This window comes from Emydura macquarii, unplaced genomic scaffold (genome assembly GCF_026122565.2).
Source record: "Emydura macquarii macquarii isolate MOO-44397 ecotype Brisbane River unplaced genomic scaffold, CSIRO-AGI_Emac_v2 contig_3114, whole genome shotgun sequence".
Taxonomy (NCBI): Eukaryota; Metazoa; Chordata; order Testudines; family Chelidae; genus Emydura; species Emydura macquarii.
Window position 1 is genome coordinate 3,308,643 of NW_027133251.1, and position 7,953 is coordinate 3,316,595.

A 7,953-nucleotide genomic window follows, 5' to 3' on the forward strand; every position below is an offset into this window, starting at 1 on the left:
CTCTGGACTTTCTCCAGTTCATCACATCTTTCCCTAAGTATGTTGCCTGGAACTGGATACAGTACTCCAGTCGAGGCCTTATCAGTGCTAAGTAGAGTGGAAGAATTACTTCTCATGTCTTGCTTATAACACTCCTGCTAATACATCCCAGAATTCTGTTGGCTTGTTATGCAACAGTATTACACTGTTGATTCATATTTAGTTTATGCTCCACTATAACCCGCAGATCCTTTTCTGCCGCACTTCAGGAGTTCAATGTATTTAGCTTATCAAAAAGAAAGTTAAGGGGTGGTTTAATCATAGTCTATAAGTAGCTACATGGGGAACTCATATTTGATAATGGTCTCTTCAATCTAGCAGACAAAGGAATATAACAGGATTCCAATGGTTGAAAGTTGAAGCTAGACAAATTCAGGCTGGAAATAAGGAACCCATTGTTTATTAGGGAGGGTAATTAACATTGAAACAACTTACCATGGGCTGTGGTGGATTTTTCATCCATGGAAATATTAAAATCAAGAATAGATGCTGTTCTAGATATGCTCCACTTCAACTACAGCTAATAGATTTGAATAAAGTATTAAATCAGGGAATCCTATGGCTAGAATCATACAGGAAGCCAGACCAGATGACTGTGGTGGTCCCTTCTGGCCTTAGAATCTGTGGATCTAGGAGTCCAGATACTTCGTCTCTGTAATTCTTGCTGCCGGTCTGAACTGAGGGCCAAGCTTTTTGAGGTTCACAGTTACTTCCCGGGCCCATCACCTTTGACAGAGGAAACAAAAGACTCTGAATTCAAGTCTTAAATTAAAAATAAAGGGCCAGACTGTGAATCCCTTTCTCACACTGGTGAGTAAATTACCCAAGTAGCTAGTCATATTGACTTCCCTGGAACTAACTGAGTGAGTAACTCCGCGGGAGTGTGACTGACGGGGGAGGGACAGCTGGGCCAAAATAATTAATCAAATATAAAAAGAATAAGAACAGCAATAATGATAATCAGACCCAAACCTGAATGCTGGATCCAGCCTCTGAGGGCTTCAAATTCATATCCCGATCCTGACCTGAGCGTCACAACAAGGTCCCAGTTCTAAAGATGGCATGAAATGGAAACCTGAATCCAAACTCTTCAAGCCGGACAAGAGCTTGGATATTAATCTAGGTCTGGAGCCAAACAACGTGATTTATACCTCTCTCGATAATGCCCTGACACAGAATCTCTAATCTGAAAGCCTCGTAAGCCTTGGGAAAGTGTGACTATGGATCCAGAACTGAATATCATGGTGTGTGCTGGTACCTGTTAATTATACTTAGCGGTTTTCATAGAACGTGATTGTCAACTTCCTAGCAGAGTGCCACTGATTTGAATAGAATGATGCCAATTTATCCCAGCTGAGGATCTGGCTCCATTCACCTCTCCCTTCACTTGATGGGACCATCCCCACAGGCAAAAAATAACTTAGTTTTCACAGCCAATGCAATCCTTGGTTTCTCTGCCGAGGCAGTCAACAATTATGGCCAATTTTACAGACACACACACGCACGCCCGCACACACACGTACGTATTTACAGGATCTCTGAAACTCTCCTCTAAAGGATATGGCCCATCTTTAATAAAACACATATATCGAACTCTTTCTGTGCTTTGTACTTCCGTGAAGAGGAGCCCTGGGTAGCTCGAAATCTCGTCTCTTTCACCCACAGAAGTTGGTCCACTCAAAGATATTACCTCACCCACCCCGTACTTTCCTCTCTCAGTTAAGGCACGACAAGCTTGCTACTTCTGTTGTAATCTTATCCAGCTACAGGATATGTGACTGTGTTGCTTATTCCTCCCCAGCGTAATGTAGACCTCCATGCTTCACATGAGCCGGAGTCTTGTATGAGTTATACGGCTATTATGTTATAAGTAGGACTGATGTATTACAGAATGCTGCCATAGATCCTGTTAATGGCACTTGGGTTCCATTTTTTTCCAATATAGTAAATTCAGTTTTTTGGATATGGACAGCTGCACAAGGAGGCAGGGAGACCTGTGCCTGGGAGGGATTAGGCAAAGTTAAAGGCTTATCGGGTAAGATGGATCTGCTAATAGATCTTCCGGCCTATACCCCTTCCTCTACGCAGTGGCATAATTTATGCTATTCTCCACAAACCCCTTCTGACAACTTGGTGTCTTGGTCAGCCTTGAACACATCCACTGACTGTGATTCCACCACTTCCCTTGGCATTTTATTCCATCGCTTGGATTGCTCTCACAGTGACAAAGCTTTCCCTGGTTCTGAATTTCCATGTACCCCTGCCCATCACTACCCATTCAGTCTCCTGCCAACAATGACACATTACTTGCTCTCTTTATAACATCTTTTCACCAGGGATTGAAAAATGGCCTGATACCCAGATCCAGACGCTGTTCGCATTTGGTGGTCTTGATTAGAGATGAACATAAGTTTCAGAACACAGACCCCTGTCCAGGGTCAGGTCCTCCCTTTATTGAAGTTTGAACCCAAACCAGCTTCCGTATGCCCACTGGGTTTCAAAATCTGTATCTGAATTTGATTGCTGGGGCCCAGCTCTAGTCCTAATATTCAGCTCCCCACCCAATATAACCCAAATCATTTCCCATCGTCACAATTTCATCCCATAAAGTCTGGGCTCCTCCCCAATTTATCTTCTGCAGGAGGGGGTGAGGCTGTCACCAGATGGCGGCTTTCATTCCTTTCCCACTTTGTGACATTGGACCTAGGGGCATTTTATAGGATGCAATGAGCAGTAAAATGGGGTGTCAGGTTCCATTGTGAGTCAGTGACTGTACCTAGACGGTGTACAGCCACTAGCACTTTGGGGTGGGGAAGAGACATATCCACCCCACATTCTTATCCCGCTAATTGCCTTTTCAATAACACTGCAAGTCTCCTGCATTCTCGGGTCGTTCCCTCTACCCCCATCTCCAACCCAGTCACTGTGTACTGTAGCTATAATACATCATTTCTCTTTTGAACCCTGCCCTTACCCCAGGGGGTTTGAAAAGGGCCCGATCCTTTGCTTTGAGGATTTGGGATCCTAGGGGTCGGGGGATTTAATCAATGTGATCTCCGTTCGGCACAACGGAAAACATTCCGGAACGGAGGGAGCGAGTGAATGAACGGCTTTAAACCCATGATGCAATCCCTGCCTGTCACTTCTGATTTAGCAAATGAAGTCGGATGATCTTACAAAAAGAAAAACAAGTTAGCGTAACTAGTGCTTTAATTCATCCCATGCCTTCATGCCGTAGCTGAGGCATTAGCAGTCAGGAGAAAGTACTGAAGCTGTACCGAATGCACATCAATCTTTGCCACATCAAACCACATGGAAATCCACAGCCAGCAGATACAAGAAGTCTAAATACCTAGATGTGGGTGAGACAGACTCGCCCTGACTACAGAAAGCCAAAGCAGGTGCAAATCTGGAACTGCAAATCTGAACCATGCAATATGATGAGTGGGACTGGGGAAAGAAGGTCAGGTTTCAGGAGAGGGTTAGTTTCATATGGCACCAGGGGCTCTGGAATGCAAGCCAGGATCTGTCTTCTTCTATGTAAACTGTAGGGATTTAGCATGTAACCAGGCCTCTCACCATTCTTAATAAAGATCCCTTTCCTACAGCGCTACCTAGCCTGCCACGTCTCTTATGGCTAGTGAAACAAACTACTTCATTTTTGGGGCAGTGGGTTGGAAGGGAATTTGCATTCAGACACCCTGAGCCATACTCACCTTTATGGTTTGGATTAGTGGTAGAACAAAGCACCCAGAGCCTAAAATGGGTGCTAAAAATATACGAATCTGAGAAACAAAAATGAACACGAGGCCTATATTCTGGTTCCAGTTTGCGCTGAGGGGGAAGAAATCTGACAAGAACAGCTGATCTCAGAAGGTTGCCACCGTGATCTCAGGAGATCTCTGCAGCTTTGCGATCCGATCTAGTGAGGTTTCAATGGTGCCAAATACTGCCATGAAACTCTTCCCTTAAATCCAGGTTTGGTTTCAATCCCAAACCAATGTCTAATCTAGACCAAGACGCTATTTTCTTGGCTCTGTGCATGGACTGAGGATTCTTTTCAGCCTTGCACTTCTATAAAAGTGTGTGCTCCCTCCCCAGTGCATTACAGATATGACTGAATGAAGCTTCACAACAGCCTTGTGAAGAAAATCAATATTATTACGATTTTGCCTTACATCACATTTTCTAGTCCTTCATCTGTATTCATATTAAAGGGACTCAGATTCAAGGCAGGAATTCAGCCTGCCTTGAGATGAATTTAGTTTTGACTCCACACTGTAATGATATCCAGTCCCTGGGCCAGATCCTCAACTTGCGTAAATCAGTATTGTTCTAGTATGTTCAATGCACCTCACACTGATTTACACAAGCTGATTAGAGTCTGTTGTCTAGTGTTGTTGTGAGTCATTAAACTTGCTGCTGGCTACTCTCTCAGGGTGGCTCTTTTTCAGAGTTGGGAAAATGTATCTCTTTATATATAGTCTCCAGCACGCTGTGGGAATCTTTCAGATGTCAGACGCTACATGAATGTAACATTAATTCAGACGCTTGAAAGCATGGTTGCCCGTTGCACATTGGCCAACTCTCCTGATTTTATTACAAGTCTCATAATATTCGGTGTTTTTTTTTTTTTTTTACAGCGCCAGCTCTCGGAGTCACGTGATTATGTGAGAATCTCAGCTGTCATTTTTTTTAAGCAAGTTGCTAGCCTTCGTGATTGCAGAGAAAATTTGAAAAGGTGAATCCTGCTGGTGGTAGGGAGTGTTTAGAAAAACAGAAGGCAAATAAAAAAGGGTTATTCCAGATTTATTATTAAAAAAAAAATTCTCATGATTTTTAAGCCAGTCTTATGAACCTCTGCAGCCTGACTTCTGATTGTTGAACACTTGACATTGGTAATACTGCCACAGTGTCAATCAATGGATGCTGATCAGAGGGAGAAAACTAGTGCTATCCTTCATCTTTCAGGTGTAAAGTGTGAAACAAGCATAACCCCCCCCCACCCAAATTCTCTCTCCAGATGAGCATGCACAGCTTCCCTAGAAATGGTTGGCAGCCCCTTGCATGTGTCTCAGGGCACAATTTGACTGTCATTTTCTAGCACTGGAGAAAAGGAAAGGAGAATAGTAATAGTAAAGCAGCAAACAAGAAAGCCATCTGCCTGCATGTGACATTTTTTGTCAGCTTTATTTCACTTGATAACGTGACATGGCTTTGAGAGAAAAAATGATTAACCTTGCCATTTTAAAACCTCAGTTGCTATGAATGTGAATGTTGCTCCTGAAATTCATGTCCTTAGCTTTCCTTGATTCTTAACACACTCCTTCGTTTTATCTCTGTGTAAGTGTGTCTTGGGAAGGAGTGAGAGAAACCTGGGGCGGGGGGGAGCAATGGAAGGCACAATTTGGGAATTTAGTGTAAGGTAGATTGTGTCACTGATTAGCACTGTTAAAAGAAAGAAAAAAGTGTACTGAAAATGAGTTAAAGAACAGTATTGTAATCCCTCTTATTGCATTCCCGAGATGCTTGACTTAGCTTCATTGTCATAGCAGGATGATGTGTACCCTATGAGAGTGTATAAAAATATATGAACTCCTGGGACGATATAGTTCAATCTGCTCTGCTATTACCCATCATGCACATCTGAGCACACTACTGCTATTAGATCTGCTTGTGAAACAGCTGAGCCCATGGATGGGTCTCCCGCAAACAGAGCCTGAATGTACAATTGAGACAGGCCCTGAATGTAAAACATACAAGGGAAGAGGTACAAAGGAAATGAATGTACAATGAGGATGACACCACAATGGGAGGGACCACAGGGATGAATCTACTCTGGCTGCATATATGTAATGATAAAACAGACATGCTGCTGCCTATAATTCATGGTGTTTGCTTCCCTCTTCTCCTTGCCCAGATAACTGTGAATCAGTTTCAGTTGGAGAAGCTATTCTTCCTTGCTGTGTGGTGTTAAAAAACTGTTTTTCACCCCAGAGGTAACGTCATTTCAGTGGTGGACGAGTTGGATTTTTTTATATACATGACATCACTGCCTCACCACTGAAATGTAGCTACCTCAGGGGTGGATATCTTAGAATGACAGAAAATTAGGGTTGGAAGGGACCTCAGGAGGTCATCTAGTCCCACCCCCTGTTCAAAGCAGGACCAACCTCAACTAAATCATCCCAGCCAGGGTTTTGTCAAGCTGCACCTTAAAAACCTCTAAGGATGGAGATTCCACCACCTCCCTAGGTAACCCATCCCAGTGCTTCACCACCCTCCTGGGGAAAAAGTTTTTCCTAATATTCAACCTAGACCTACCCCACTGCAACCTGAGACTATTGCTCCTTGTTCTGTCATCTGCCACCATATTAAAGGCACCAATCAATATTAATTTTCTATAATGATATAATGAAATAACCATATAATTAAAATATGTGGCATGTTTGTAGTTCCAGATTACATTAAACTAATTCTTAAAAACACATTTGTTTTCTTTTTCCACATCTCTTTGCCCTTCATGGTGAAACTATGAGGCAAAGTTAAGGTCATTTGGGTTACAAGGCAGAGTTAAGTTTGTTTGGGCACCTGAACTGTGTATTTCCAGACCTTAACAAGTTTGGATTTCTTTTATGTGTAATCTTAACTTTGAATTTCATAGATTCATAAATTCCAAGGTCAAAAGGGACCACTTGTCATCTAGTCCTGGATACGTAATGTTTGGGTTTGGGATAATTACAACATCCCCGTAATGTTTTTACCTCAAAGTTACTGATATATACTTTCCTCTTTAACAAAGTTGTTTTTGTCTTGGAATTTCCTTGTTTGTTTGTTTGTTTTTTAAAGTAAAATGTTCAGACATTAACACCTACCAAGAAATGTAAAGAGAATACTACCGTGCAATATTTCAAATGTTTTGAAGATATGCAATGTGAAATCCTGGCCCTATTGAAGCCTTGGGGAGTTTTGCCAATGACTTCACCTTTTCAGGACAAGTTTGCTGGTACACTAGATGATTGCAAAACAGCTAGAGCACACCACCCCTTTAGGCTGGGTTTACAACTGTTTTTCATTATCAAAGCAGTGCAAAGAAGCTGAACTGTCCTGGTAAATCTGGTCCTTAATTTGCAATTGATTTATTGGTTTGGAGAGCTATGATAGTGAGACCAGTGCTATGTAAAAGTCAGAGAAAATCCAGTCCATGAGCCCGTGTCTCTGTACTGTAAGACCTTTTTGTCTTCGTTATTATGGTAATGTTACCTCAATGCACAGTGGAGCTGAGACAGCAGAGCTATGGGGAGGTTTTCAAGCACTGATGTCCAAACTAGCAGGCAATCCAAGAGTGTTTAAATAGCACTGAATATTGGTCCAGGTAATCCATCAATGAGAACTCTTGACACATGTCCAGTCTACCTCATCCTACCAAAGCATTACAATCAACAGAACTGTTGCATGCAAATTAGCTTTAGAGGTAAAGTTCTGGTATGTTGCGTTACTTTTGTTGTCACAGCAACCCTGCTTACGAGTGAAATGACCTGTTGACCTCGTGTTTGTAACCTACATATGCATGGCAATTAGCTAGAACAATTGTTAATAATTTAGCTTAATTATATCCTAACTTCTTCAAGTATAACCTATGCACACGAAGGAAATTAATTGTAACTAGATGGAAAGTTTGAAGTCTGTATTACTCTGTTATTATGAACATTTGGGACCAAAGAAAGACAAGCACAGATGCTAAATTTCTTAAAGGACAGTTTTTAATTAATTTTAACGTGAACTAATTAAGGGATTTCCTTGTAAACTCCCAGAAATTTCCTTCTCTGATCAAAGCCTATGGCTACACCTGAAGCTATGGGTGTGATTCCCAGTTTGGGTAGACAAACTCGTGTTAGCTGTCATCGAGCTATT